Genomic DNA, 15,283 nt, shown 5'->3' with positions numbered 1-15,283 from the left:
ACTGTGACCATGGCTGTCATTACAGGCAAATGGGTAGCCAGACACTTCAGAGATTCTATTTTTTCCATCTGTCTACTATGTATCCTTAGAAAAACAATAATACCTATGAATACTCTTCACTTGTACAAGGGAAAGAGGAAAGCAGTCCTCTCCTTTATAAAATGATTCTCCACAACAACCAGAACTCATTTAACTCCCATTATCTTATAGAAGAATATTATTTTAGCACCATCTTTGCTCTAGTACTGCATCTTGGCTAAACAACACATATTTAATCTAAAAACATTTAAAAGAACAAAAGTATGTCTTAGATTTCTTTGTTCTTTATGGTGAAAATAACTAGTTTCTCTGAAATTTTCTCTATTCAGACAATTATTGGCGTCTAATAGACCATATTCATTTTAATAATAAGGGATAGAAGATTAATTTCCAGGATCTTGTGGCCACTATTTTGCAATAACAATGGCAAGTCATTTAAGGATTTTAATCAGGAGAGTGAAGTTAAGAATACATCAAAGAGAGCCAAATCAGGGAGCATGAGCCAAGTTTACAGGATCTAGAAATCTAGCTGATAGTGACAGTGGCTTGAAGTAGGGGATTGGTAGTGGGAATTGAGAGGCATAATGGATCTGAAAAATAAATTAGAGATAGATTCAATGGGAATTTGAAATTAAGCGGAGTAACGAGAGAAGGCAGGTGGAGGAATCAATACCCTCAGTGTTGAGCCGTAATAAGTTTTTCATAGAAAAACTAGAAGAAAACTGATTTGGAGCAAGAAACAATGATTTAAATTTGGAAGTTATTGAACACTAAGGTGTCTAAGAGCCATTCAAGTGGAAGTATTTAGTAGGTAGCTATATATAAGGGTCTAGAGCTCAGGAGAAGGATCTGTGTTAAAGATACAAATTAGGAAATCAATACATATGGTGTTGCATGAAGCCTTGGGACATAATGAGGGATCCAAATAAATAGAAAGCATCTAATTGGAGGAGAGAGGATCACTTGCAATAAAACCTCAAGGAACATTCTCATACAAGTGTAAAAACAGAAAGGAGAATTGCCAAAGGTTATTGAGGAGTGAAAGGCAGGCAAAACATTCTAGAGGAAGGAATATTTTAAAAAGTTGGGAAAGAAACATCAGAGGCTCCTACATGGTATGGCAGCATCTGTGGGGACCTAAGCAGTGGAGATAAAAGTGAATTAGGGAAGGTTTGGGAACAGTGAGACTCCCACCTCTTTTGTGGAATTTGACTGTAAGCAGAGAGAGAGAGAAAATTGCCAAGAGAGCAGAAAAGTTGGCACACCATTTGTTCTTTTGCATTAGAAAATTAGGACATTTCACCTGGCAGTAGAAATGGAAAAGTTAAAGAGCAAGGGTGGGGTGGTAATATTCTTGTGATAATGTTCCTTGACTCACATTCTAAGTCTGGGTAATGCTATGTTACCTGCCCTTTGGGACATTCATTTTATATATATATAATTCATATTATATATATATATATATATATATGATGGCATTTAATACAGCCTCTCCTAATTTTGTGTCAAATCTGTTTGATTTTATGATTTCTGGTATTTCCCCAAACCAATTTGATCAAGGAGCATGTTTTCTTATACAATACTTGTTAATTGCCTAAAGAAATAGAATTCCTTAGGAACTTTGTGTTAACATAGGGTTCCTGAGGGAAGGAAAGTAATAAGATTTTGTGTTCAAATGGAGGGATTCATCTTAGCAGTGGGATAAACTCTCCTAGTGTGACGGAATGAAAGAAGAAAAACTGTGGATACTGCCAGGTTTATAAGCTTGATGACAATAACAAACTGCACTACATACATAGAAATCCACACACAGGGAGCCTGGGTGGCTCAGTTGGTTAAGCGACTGCCTTTGGCTCAGGTCATGATCCTGGAGTCCCAGGATCGAGTCCCACATCGGGCTTCCTGCTCAGCAGGGAGTCTGCTTCTCCCTCTGACCCTCTTCCCTCTCGTGCTTTCTATCTCTCTTTCTCTCTCTCTCTGAAATAAATAAATAAAATCTTAAAAAAAAAAAGAAATCCACACACAAACAGGTGCATAAGCATATACAAAACATATTTGAACTTATAAAACACTAACACTTAAACACATATAAAGTCAAATAAATGGAGATACTACTGATATTCAGATATTGTAAAACTGTAGTTTATGAGAAGGCGAAAAGTTTTGAAACAATTGCTGACAGCAATGTCAGAGAAAGTAGAGTAAGGTTTCTGGGCATTACTGGGACCTAGGTAATGTAGAGATGATAATTTATACTGAGACTCATCTACCACTAATCTAGTGCAATTCCTTTAACACCTTTAGATAGGTTAGTTGGGACTGATCCAGGATTAAGGTTTCTCAGGTACTATGATGGAGAAAATAGGGTAAAATAATTGAAAATTTTGGGAAAATACAGGTTGAATATAACAATAGAAATATAATTCTCCTAATAATTATGATGATAGAAGACCATCTGAAGATCTTCGACCCTAACTCAGATAACCTGGCTCCAGATCTTGTGCAGTAGAAAGAGCTAGTCAGACAGAGGAGAAAGATAAAAGATCAGGATGTTTTGATGGTATCAAATATCAGGTCTAACCAATGACTGCTGAGCAAGAAATATAGAAAGAGAGAAGACTGTATAAAGTCATGCAATAGTTGAATTTACAATTTCAGAGATGAAGTTGAGGTGAGAAGATCTTTGGCCTTAGAAAATGTGCGACTGGAGTGGAAGGGAGATGAATATCACTGAGGTTGAGATTAAGGGTGTGTAAAGCTAGAATACTGATTGGATCTGCCATGTGGCTACTGAAGTTACCTACTATAATGTTAGAAATAGAAGTAGCAAGGAAGATGGAGAGTTTTCAAGAGTCCTCTAGAGCCTTCAAGAATTGTGGTTGCTGGTGGCAAGGCAAGGTAGTGAATATGTAGAAGATTGTATAGTGTAGTAGCATAAGCTAGACATTATTTAAAAATAGCTCTTTTGAGAGTCACGTTACCAATCTGACAGATGTAGGAGAGAGACCCTAGCCTCCATCTTCCAAGAAAGATCAACAATTAAACAGCTATCTATGAATAAAATCAGCTTTGGGAGAGCTCTGGACTCCACTTAAGAAATTTCAGAAATGCAGTGGAACAAAAATCTTAGAATAACTGCATAAGAAGAGAAGAAAGACAGCTTCATCTTGCAGCATCGTCTTATTCTCCAAGCTGGCATTGCTCAGTGCCAAGAGGGCACTTCCTAGATAGAATGAGTTCTCCTTGTGAAGAAAAAAAGAACAGGTGAGCTACCTTTTTCTCCAGCCTTTTGGGACACCATACAAAGGTCCCACTTGGTTTCACTCCACCCAGATCAGCTAAGCTGAGACCTATAAAAACATCTAAAAATAAGAAAGAAAAGCAGGGGCTACCAATAGCAGCTCTGCAGTGGGAGTGGGTGAGGTTCACAGTGACCTGTTCTATAGATAAACCCAGAAACTTTTGCCACTGGAAAAAGAACCAAAGGCCAGAAGAGCTGCTGAAGATGCCCTGAAGATTTTGTCAGCTTTTGCTCCACAGATATGCACATTTGCCGACACCAGTCCCTTACTTCCTCTTATTTGTTCCAACTGGAGTCCAGGAACCACACCGGAAGCTAGCTCAGACCCTGTGATGGCAAGAATGCAAGAAGCCAACCTAGAACCCTGTGGTTTTCCCCCCACTTGCCAAAGTGCAATCCAGCTGTGCACTTACATACAGCCACAGGAGAACAGGCAGTTCTCAGCTGCTTGTGAGCTCAGATCAGGCCTTGCCTGTCTTCTGTCACTGGCCTATACCACCACACTACCCTGTAGCTACCCACCCCCAGCTGTGCATCTGCATGCCCCCAGCCCTACCCTGTCACTGGCCTCCACTGAAGCATCCACACCTGAAGGGCAGGGGGATTGTCCAGCCATGAGAAAGCCACAGCAAAGCAACCCCAAGAGAAAACAACTAAGCTGAAGGCATCATACTTCCTGACTTCCAACTATACTACAGAACTATAGTGATCAAAACAATATAATACTGCCATAAAAATAGACACACAGGCCAGTGGAAGAGAGAGCCCAGAAATAAGCCTGCTCATATATGGCCAACTAATATTTGATAAGGAGTCAAATATACTCAATAGGGAAAGAACATACTCTTCAATAAATGGTGGTGGGAAAACTGGATAAGAACATAAAAAAGAATGAAACTGGACCCCTATCTTATAACACTCACAAGAATTAACTCAGAAGAGATTAAAGACTTAAACATTAAATCTGAAATTGTAATACTTCTGGAAGAAAACATAGGGGAAAAGCTCCCTGACATTTGTCTTGGCAGCAATTTTTGGGGATATGATGCTAAAAGCACAAGCAACAAAAGCAAAAATTAATATGTGGGACTACATCGAACTAAAAATTTTCTGCACAGCAAAAGAAACCATCAATAAAATTAAAAGGCAACCTAAGGAATGGGAAAAAATGTTTGCGAATCATATATCTGATAAGGGGTTAATATCTAACATGTATAAAGAACTCACATAACTCAACAGAAAAAGAGAGAGAGAGATACCAAATCATCCAATTAAATAATGAAGAGAGGAACAGAACAGACCTCATTCCAAAGGAAAGATACAAATGGTCAACAGATACATGAAAAGGTGCTCCATATCACTAATCAGGGAAATGCAAGTCAAAACCACAATGGGATTGATCACCTCACACCTGGTAAAATGGCTACCATAAAAAAGACAAGATATAAATGCTGGTGAAGATTTAGAGAAAAGGCAACACTTGTGCACTGGTGGTGGTGGGAATGTAAATTGATGCAGCCACTATAGAAACAGAATGGAAGTTCCTCAAGAAATTAAAAATAGAACTACTATATGATCCAGCAATCCCACTTCTGGGTATATATCTGAAAAAAATGACTACAGGATCTCAAAGTGATATCTGCATTCTCACGTTCACTGAAGCATTATTCACAACAGCCAAGACATGGAAACAACTTAAGTGTCCACCAAGAAACAAATGGATACAAAAGAAGTGGTATGTATATATACAGGGGAATATTATTCAGCCGTGAGAAAGAAGGAAGTCCTGCCATTTGTGACAACATGGATGAAACTTGAGGGCAATATGCTGAGTGACATAAGTCAGACAAAAATAAGTAAATATTGTCTGATTTCACTTCTATGTAGAATCTAAAAAAGTTGAACTCATGGAAACACAGAGTAGAGTGGTGGTTACTAGTGGCTGGTGGTTAGGGAAATGAAGTATTGGTCAAAGAGTGCAAAGTTCCAGTTATAAGATGAATAAGGACTGAAGGCCTAATGCACAGTACAGTGATTATAGTTACTAAAATTATATTATATCCTGGAGAGTCGGTAAAAGAGTGCATCTTAACTGTTCTCACCACCACAAAGAAATGGTAACTTTAGGGCATGATGAAGGTGTTAGTTAACACTGTGGTATAATCATCTTGCAATGTATGGGTATTGATTCAGCATGTGCATCTTAAACTTATATAATGTCATGTGTAATTCCATCTCAATAAACTGGTAAAAATAAGAGGAAAAAACAGCTTTGGGGGGTAAAACAATACATGCATGTTAGTAAAAATTCAAACAATGAAGAAAATTACAGAGGAAAAGAAAGAAACCTACTTGTGCTGAGATTTGCACCACTAATATGCTTACATAATCTTTTCCAGTATGTCTACAACCACAGAAGCAAGGTATTTCCATGAGAATGGAGGAATTCTTACCTAAAAGTAGAAAATGAGGAGAATGTCAAATCCTTGCAGGAACATTGAGGAAGGTGGGGTGTGGGATGTTACAGTCCTCCATCTGGAAGGGAAAATGATGGTTTAAGGTTAGACCCATTGTCAGTTAAAGGAATCAAATGAAGATAACTTTCTTTGATTATTGATTGTGATTATATGAGTATTAATCATAGAATGTAGATTTCAGAAATCACAGAGTATTTGGAAGCCAGAAGGCTGAAAAATGATGTGCCATGCTAAAGGGAGTACAAAATGTGTCCGCTGAGAAGATGAGAGGAGACAGATGATCAGGAAGATTCCATCTTGGATGTCAGTCAAGGAATTGAGGCCAGGGAGATGTAGCTCCTGCAAGGCCAGCAAGAAATTCATTTTAGTGACCTCTTCACACGCTGGTGGACACATAAGCCTCTCAGGCATCGGCCGATGGGAGGAACTCATTCTTTCTCTCATTCATTTAAAATTAGGCTTTGAGGGGTGCCTGGGTGGCTCAGTTGGTTAGGCGCCTGCGTTCAGCTCAGGTCATGATCCCAGGGTCCTGGGATCGAGCCCCACGTCGTGCTCCCTGCTCCGGGGAGCCTGCTTCTCCCTCCCCATCTGCCTGCCACCCTGCCTACTTGTGCGCGCTCTCTCTCTCTCTGTCAAATAAATAAATAAAATCTTTAAAACAAAATTAGGCTTTGAGCACCCACTATGTGCCAGGAACCATGTGAGTCTCTAGGGTATAAACTGACGAACAAGAAACTCATAGTCTGGTGCACTCAGAGAGAACAGAATGGCAAAATAGCATATGTTTATAAATGCCATTAAAAGCCTGAAAGTGGACAAGCATGAAGCAGTCTGTTCCCTATTAGACTATTATTAGGACAGCTGTCCAGTGAAGCAGGAACCCAGAGAAGGAGCAATGTACTGCAACCACAGTTTTCATATAGAGGAATTAAAATTCCAAATCTCCAAACCTACTGAAAGTCACCGTTTACATAGACATTAGCATTTTTTAAAGCTTCTCACATATTTTATCATCAGGGAATTAGCATAAACACCCAGGGATGCACATATTTTCCAAAATATTGAGAAAAGGGGGTGCCTGGGTGGCTCAGATGGTTGGGCATCTGTCTTCGGCTCAGGTTGTGGTCCTGGGGTCCTGGGATTGAGCCCCACATCAGGCTCCTGGCTGGGCGGGGAACCTGCTTCTCCCTCTCCCTCTGCAGCTCCCCCTGCTCATGCTCTCTCTCTCTCTGTATCTCTGTGTTTCAAATGAATAAATAAAATCTTAAAAAATATCGAGAAAGGGAAGATACCAAGAAACACATATTATACCCTTGAATCTTCTAATATGATTACTGAATAGAATTTAATATACAAAATTCCTTTAATGTAACATGTCTCCACATAATGTCGGCATATGTAAAAAAAGTCACTGGCTTTTTGAAATACGATTTATTTTATAAAGACACAAAGCATGACTTTGCAAAACTATAGCAATCCATCATAGCCAACACCAACAGAAATATCTCTGTATGTATACAGAGAAATTGCTCATGTGCTTCAATACATGTGTTCTGGGACAGAAAACCCTAAAAACCATCCACAGAGAATTTCTCTTTATCAGATACTGTCTTATTTCTGGAAGTTTCCCTTCTTTTAAAGATAAAATTATTATACTCTCTCAAAAAAGAATATCCGATTATTTTATACATTTATGGTCTCTCTTACTAATTTATTCTAAATATTTAAAAACCAGCCTTTCGGACTGAAGATAGAGATTCTTCACTTTTACCAACATGAGTCATAACATGAGCTAGATCCATAGGTAGGTTTGTTTGTGTTTTTTTTGTTTTGTTTTGTTTTGTTTTCATTTTTAGGAGCTGATAGAATGTGGTTGAAAGATAGTTATTCCTAGACTAAGAGAATGTGATATGCTTGTCAGTGAGGTGGATAAAAAGCTTCTCCAGGACAGCTCTATTATAAGAGGTTACTTCCAAGCTTTAGCAACATTTCTCCGAGAACAGGTACCACGGGGAGACCGAGGATTTGCAGATGGAGAATGGCAGACACATTTTAGCATCACAGAGTGAGGGCATTGTTCACCTTTGTGGGCACTGCCCCTGGGGCATAAACTAACATGTGGTGCCCATGAAAGGATATCACCTCGCTCACCTAAGGCTGTATAAACTAGAAACAAACATACTCTCCAGATCGAAATGAGGGCAAAACGGTAAGGCAGCTGTTTTTTTGTTTTTGTCCACTTTTTGTTTTGCCCACTTTCAGGCTTTTAATGGCATTTCTAAACATTTTCTTTTTGTTTTAATTAATTCCTGATTACCACTGGCTTGGAAGCTTGTTTTTAGATAATTTCTTTAGGATCAAACAGGAAATTTCTCTGTGAGAGGAGCTGATCTGGAATAACCTACCTGTTTTCACCTGGGGGAGGTAATGCATACGAGGAATAAGCCATTGTTTTAAGGACCTTTGCTCGGCAAAGAGACTTATTCTAATACACTTGCACATCCTTAAAGAAATACATTTATTCAGAAAACAAAGGTGTGATTTGGATATAATAATTCCTATAGAACAGAAATTCTGGGAATATGTCTAGCCAAGGGGAAGAAGGAGGCCTTACTTGAAACACCCTTTCAGTCCTTCTCCATAAACACTTAATGCTCCAAATAATTATGTCATATACTTTTTAAAAATATATTTTTATCATTCATGTAGTTAGGATATTAGTAGTTCTCTTGAATATTTTCTGAATAGTTGTGCAGAAAATTATGGCATAGAATGCCTCAATTACAGGATTATGTAAAGGAATGTTTTAGACCCTACTTAAAAGTACTAACATCATATATGAAAATTTCCCATCTGTGAGATTTCCTGGATGCAGAAAAATTCCCTTTCCCAGAAGTTCTGTTGATGATTAATTTCTCTGCAGCCTTCAACAGGGAGGTAGATACCTATGATCCACTTAACATTTCAAATTAATTAAAATTTTAAAAGCTGGCTAATTTCTGGAGTGTACACTTATTGTTTATGGAGCAAAAGATGCAAACTCTACTTTGCTAAAATGGTTTTGTTTGTGTTATTCATCTTCGTGGTTCATTAACCACATTTTTCATGTCAGCATCACACTTCCTTTCTTGCTATTATGCACCCACTGTCTGAATGGTCAGAGTGAAGAGAGTGCAAGGCAGTGGGCCAAGCTTTAGAAAATGACTTCATCTTCTACTTATCCAATTCTTCTGAAGCAGGGAAGCATCCAGATGGTCATCAATAATAAAGACAGCCATTACCTCCCCTAACAGAGCCTAATGCTGTATTAGCTGAATCGGAAGCAAATTTCCCTCATAGCCCAACTGTACGTTTTTCTTGGAACCTACCAGCTTTGGCATTTTTCTTTAAGAATCCTTCTGGTTGGCTGGTCACAGAACATTGAAATCATAAAAATCTGAAGCTATATAATATTAAAAGAATATTGACTGCTTAAGAAAATCCATGTGTAAAATGTTACCCCCAGAAGGTCAAATTAGTTACACCCCGATTGCTTTCTACTCTCAGGAAATGACATTATTTTACCTCTTAGACTTCATTGCAAAAAAAAAAAGGCTAATAAAATACTCAGGCATAAAAATTGAGGGGGGGGATGTAGTGAAAATAAATTCTTCCTTTCATTTACTACATAAATAATAATGATACTAATATGTATGAAACATCCATTCTGTATCAAGAACATTATGTATCAAGAACAGGGTTAAGTTCTTAGGTGGATTATATTTAAATCCTTCTACCTGGCTAGTGAGTCAGGCACAGTTATAAGTAAGGGAAATGAGACTCAGAGAATTTAAGGAACTTGTCCAAGGTCACACAGCTAGTAAGGGGCAAAGGCAGGATTCAAGCCCACAAAATTCTAATGTCAGGCTGCACTCAACCAGTATACCATAACCTTTCTCAGAGTCTTGATGGAGAATAACCCTTCTCTTGGCACAAATATAATCACAAACTTTAACTATAATTAAACATAAAAATCAAACAGATATATATTCAGGAATAGATGGCAATTCATCTTCTTTTTCTATTTTTTCATTATAAGAAAAGAGTTTGTATTGAAAGAGGACTAATATTTTACTTGAAAGATTTAATTGCATAGGCCATTGAAACTGTAGACAATATATTAAGGAGAAAATTTTACTGTAGTTTTTGGAGAAAACGGAAGTGTCAGGTAAGTATACATTCAGGTACAATTTCCAGCTATACAGTTCTATTTTGTTTTTGAAGTAATGAAAATCAAATATGATCAGCAATAGTCATTCCACTGAGGAAAACGCACCTTTAGAATGGAGGAATTTGTGTATTGCTTATGCTGATTTAAGAGTCACAAACATGAAAAGGAATCCCCATGGCATCTGATCTAATCTTGACACACAGTATCTACGAGATCTATTGTCAGGTACAGCTCAAAGCAGCTGCCTCGGGAAGAAAAAATGCTTTGATAACTCATTGTGTCAAAGAAAAAGATTTCACTGTGTGAAATATTGATTAAAACTTTAAAATAAAATTGGTACTTGCTGAAAGAACCTTGTAAAGGTAACAAAGAGAATAACAAAGAAGGTCCAAAGGGTGCTTTTAGGATTGTTTTCAAAAAGGTTCTCGTGAAAAAAAAAAAAGTATATTACCTTTTAATACCTTCATCAATATAATTTTCCACTAACAAGGACAATATGCTTTCTTCACATTGCTGTTATTACTTTATATTTTAAGGTCAAAGTGCATTCATTCTGCTTTTCAGTTAATAATAATAACGGCATTTCAGCCCTGCCTTCAGACTATTACTCCTCAAGGTACAAACAAGCCAAGGAAAAGTCAATAGTACAAATAGATATTTTGCTATCAAAGAATATCTATGAGTCTGTCTAGGCTTTTCAATTTTATAAGCTATTTATAAAACATATAAAGCTATCATAATTTTTTAGAGAGTTTCTATTCTATATAGGGAGGTAGAACACATATAATGTTGTAAGAATAGAAACAGCACAGGCAGATTGAGACAATTAGGGCCCCATGTTGACTCTTTTATTAAAGGTATCTTGAGACATGTTTAAAGCATGGAAGAGTTACCCGGGACAAATTTTATTATTTGGGAAAAATGAGGGTATAGTGGGAGAAAGGCAAGAAAGTGGATTGAGACAGGGAGGATCTAGTTGAATCTCAGGTAAATTACTGTCAGCTCCTCAGAGCAAGGAAAAAGAAAAGATGTGTTATGTCAAGCTGCACACCTCGTCTGTTTCCTTCCAGTGACTTCTCACTCGGTCCACCTACGTTTGCGCCCACTCTGATGGCTGCTCTGAAAAAGATAGGTCTAAAAATGTGGCGCTTATTTTTTGATGAAGGGAAGATTTCCAATGAAGCATTAAAGTGCAGAAAGTTTGAGGAGATGCATAATATTTTGAGAGGAAATGCAATGAGATGAAGCAAATAAAATGGGTATGGTGCCCAGAAAACAGTAAACAGTCAAGAAATACCAGTTGATCTAGTGTAGAGACCACTGGGAGTCCTGAAACATGGCCTCAGTCCTGAGCCCTCGCTCCTTCTGGGACACTTACCTCAGCGTGAGACTGTGCCTGTGCCCTGTTTCTCCACTGGTAAACAAAAAGCGAGGAGCAGACTTCATTCCTCACTTTCAGAGGTACTTTTAAGACTCTTGCAATATTAATTATAGACTTTTAAGAAGGGAAGTGTTTCTCCGGCATTCTAGATGTGGCAAAGGCAAAATGTTAAGTTCCAGGCTGAGTGGTCAGGAACCCAGTGAGAAAGACACCTTGGCCTGAGATTCAAATCCTGGGTTCAAATCCTATGCCTACCACTAGCTCTGTGCTCTTGGGCAAACTATTTAGACTCTGGACCTCAGGTTCTTCTCCATAAAAGAGGGATATAATTGTCCTTCCATCACTGGGTCATTGAACAGATTAAGAGAGCACATCTAAGGTGCTTAGAATAGTGCTTGGAGCATAGTACATGCTCAAAACATTTTAGAAGCTTGTAAAAATGGCTCAAGTTTGTGATATTCTGAAAAATTAAATGATTCTTTGATTTTAACCTGGTAAGTTTATAACCACAACTATTTTCCGTAAAGCCACACAGTGCCAACTTGACTTTATCCTGAAGTAATGTTACACTACTTGCAAAATAAAAAAGAAGAAATGGTATGTTCAGTCCATTCCAGTCACTCCATTTTTCCTTGTTCTTTCCCACCCCTGTTGAAATGAATTTTCCTAAATTACCCAGAAAATTAAGAGAAAACTGTGAAGATTGTCCTTTGTTTGGCTTAAGATCTTTTGCCTAAGTATTTCACATAACCATCTATAGAAGTATGGCTTTCTGCAGGGGGGGAAATAACAAATATTCTCAAAACACGCCTCCTCTTTCTGACTTGGCCTTTCAGACTATTAGTCCGCTTTGTCCTTCAAATCATTTTATACTGTAGAGCCAGGCAAATTCAATTATTTTCCTAATGTCGAACTCCGTGACATTCACTCCTTTGGGGTTTGGTCAGAAACATGAGACCCGCATGATGTAAAATATGAAATAGGGCATATTACTGACTGTGACCTTTATCATGCATGGTATCAATAAACAATTTAAACGCAAACACTCAAGGAGAAGGTCAGGCTAAAGATAAAGAAGTTGGTCTCAGAGGAAAGGTCTTGAAGTGATATTTAATTGAATTGACTACTTTACCTAAAAAATTATGGAGCCTTTACCCCTCTCCCATAGGCCGATACATGTCCTCTTCCTTCCAGTTCACAGTTCTAGCTACAACACAATTTTGTTTACTTGTGCCTCCGAAATCATTTTTTGAACATGTTGCTCGATGACGGTAACTCCTGATGCATTAGGAAAAATACCTTTTTGATTAAGATCATTAAGAGCAGGCAATATACCTAAATGCTTAATGTCATTAATATTTCAACCTATAAATTTATTTATTTTCAACGTTTCCTAGAAATACTTAGAAGTATTCTCCCCCAACTTCTTTACTTGTATTCCACATCAGCTTGACTTCTTTACCTAGCTGATCTTTTTTTTGACCTAGGCTTTCCAAATTTAAGTCCTTACAGGAGCTAGGCAAATAAAACTAATGCCAAAACAGGCATTTTATATATATATATATATATATATATGCTGTATATAATGCTATATATACAAATGCTATATATATAAATGTTATATTTATGTATATAAATACTAATGCCTAAAACAGGTATAAGATATAGATAGATAGATACAGATATATTTAAAATATACTTACATATATTGGTATGTATTAAAATATATTTTCAGGGAGCCATATAATGCAACACAGAATTAATATTATTCTTTATTATTATTATTTAAACAGTTTAAAATAAAAATAAAAACAGAAATCAGTCTCCAACCCCTCTCCTGACAACCACCAGTCTGTTCTCTGTATCTACGAGCTTGGTTTTTGTTTCATTTTGCTTTACTTCAGATCCCACATATGAGAGAGATCATATAGTATTTGTCTTTCTCTGTCTGACTTATTTCACTTAGCATAATGCCCTCAAGGTCCATCATGTAGTTGCAAATGGCAAGATTTCTTTCTTTTTTATGGCTGAATAATGTTCCATTACATATATATATTATTACGTATGATATGCATTCTTATATATTTATTTTATATACATGTAATTACATATTATATGTATTATTATATATTATATATTTATTATTACATATTATTATATGAATTATATGCATGTATATATCTATTTCTTTACCCATTCAATTTTCATTTATCAGTGGACACTCACGTTGTTTCCATATCTTGGGTATTGTAAATAATGCTACAGTGAACATGGGGTCGCATCTATCTTTTCTAGTTATTGTTTTGGTTTTCTTTCAATAAATACCCAGAAGTGGAATTGCTGGATTACATGGTATTTCTATTTTTAATTTTTTAAGGACACTCCATACTGTTTGTCTGCACCAGTTTGCATTCCCAACAGTACATGAAGATTCTTTTTTCTCCACATCCTCTCCGACGCTTGTTATATCTCCTCTTTTTTGTAACAGTCATTCTAATAGGTATGAAGCCATATCTCATTGTAGTTTTGACTTGTGTTTCCTAGATGATTGATGATATTGAACAAAAATTTCAATTACCTGTTGGTCATGTGTATGTCCTCTTTGGAATGATGTCTATTCACATCTTCTGTCCATTTTTTAATCTTTTTTTTCCTATTATGTGAGTTCTTCATATCTTTTAGGTATTAACTCCTTATCAGATATATGATTTTTCAAATGTTTTCTCCCATTCAGTATGTTGCCTTTTAATTTAGTTGGTGATTTCCTTTGCTGTGCAGAAGGTTTTCAGTATGATGTAGTCCCATTATTTATTTTTGCTTTTGTTGCTTTTGCTTTCAGATTAAAAAAAAAAGGAAGAAAGAAAACATCATTAAGACCTATGTCAAGGAACTTACTGCCTATTTTCTACTCTACAAATTTTATGGTTTCAGGTCTTACATTCAACTTTTTAACCCGTTCTGAGTTAATTTTTATGTGTGCTGAAAGATAGTGGTCCATTTTCATTCCTTTGTATGTGGCTGTCCTGTTTTCCCAACCCCTTGTATTAAAGACAGTGTCATTTTCCCATTGTATATTCTTGGCTCCTCTGTTGTTAATTAATTGACCATATATGCATGGGTTTATTTCTAGACTCTCTATTCTATTCCATTGATCTATGTGTCTGTTTTTATGACAACACCATGTTTCAATTATTAGAGTTTTGCTATATAGATTTAAATCAGGTAGTGTGATGCCTCCAGTTTTGTTCTTTCTCAAGATGGCTTTGACTATGCAGGGTGTTTTGTGGTTGCATATAAATTTTAGGATTGTTTGTTCTATTTATGTGAAAAATGCCATAGCAATTTTTTAAAAGATTTTATTTATTTATTTGTCAGAGAGAGAGAGAGAGCATGCACAAGTAGGGGGAGTGGCAGGCAGAGGGAGAAGCAGGCTCCCCTCTGAGCAAGGAGCCCAATGCAGACTCTATCCCAATCCCAGGACCCTGGGAACATGACCTGAACCAAAGACAGATGCTTAACCAACTGAGCCACCCAGACGTACCGCCATAGCAATTTTTTTTTAAGATTTTATTTATTTATTTGAGAGAGAGAGAGAGAGAGAATGAGAGATAGAGAGCACGAGAGGGAAGAGGGTCAGAGGGAGAAGCAGACTTCCTGCTGAGCAGGGAGCCCGATGCGGGCCTCGATCCCGGGACTCCAGGATCATGACCTGAGCCGAAGGCAGTCGCTTAACCAACTGAGCCACCCAGGCGCCCCGCCACAGCAATTTTGATAAGAATTGCATTGAATCTGCAGGTTGCTTTGGGTAGATTGGATATTTTGACAATATTGATTCTTCCAATTCATGAGATGAAATATCTATTTATATTTGTTAT

General features: G+C 37.2%; 1 long non-coding RNA gene across 1 annotated transcript in view; it reads left to right on the top strand.

Annotated features, from left to right (window-relative positions):
* Positions 1–14,480, top strand: part of LOC114200747 (uncharacterized) — a 51,324-nt gene extending 36,844 nt beyond the window's left edge. Inside the window, exon 4 of the long non-coding RNA XR_003607513.2 lies at positions 14,248–14,480. This is a non-coding gene — a long non-coding RNA (uncharacterized LOC114200747). The remainder of the gene's footprint in view (positions 1–14,247) is intronic.
* The last annotated feature ends 803 nt before the right edge of the window (positions 14,481–15,283 follow it).

Source organism: Eumetopias jubatus, unplaced genomic scaffold (assembly GCF_037043125.1).
Source record: "Eumetopias jubatus isolate StellerSeaLion01/CBP00866 unplaced genomic scaffold, mEumJub1_p1.0 scaffold_5, whole genome shotgun sequence".
NCBI lineage: Eukaryota > Metazoa > Chordata > Mammalia > Carnivora > Otariidae > Eumetopias > Eumetopias jubatus.
Note: the sequence above shows the minus strand (reverse complement) of the source record. Positions and strands in the feature narration are given on the sequence as shown.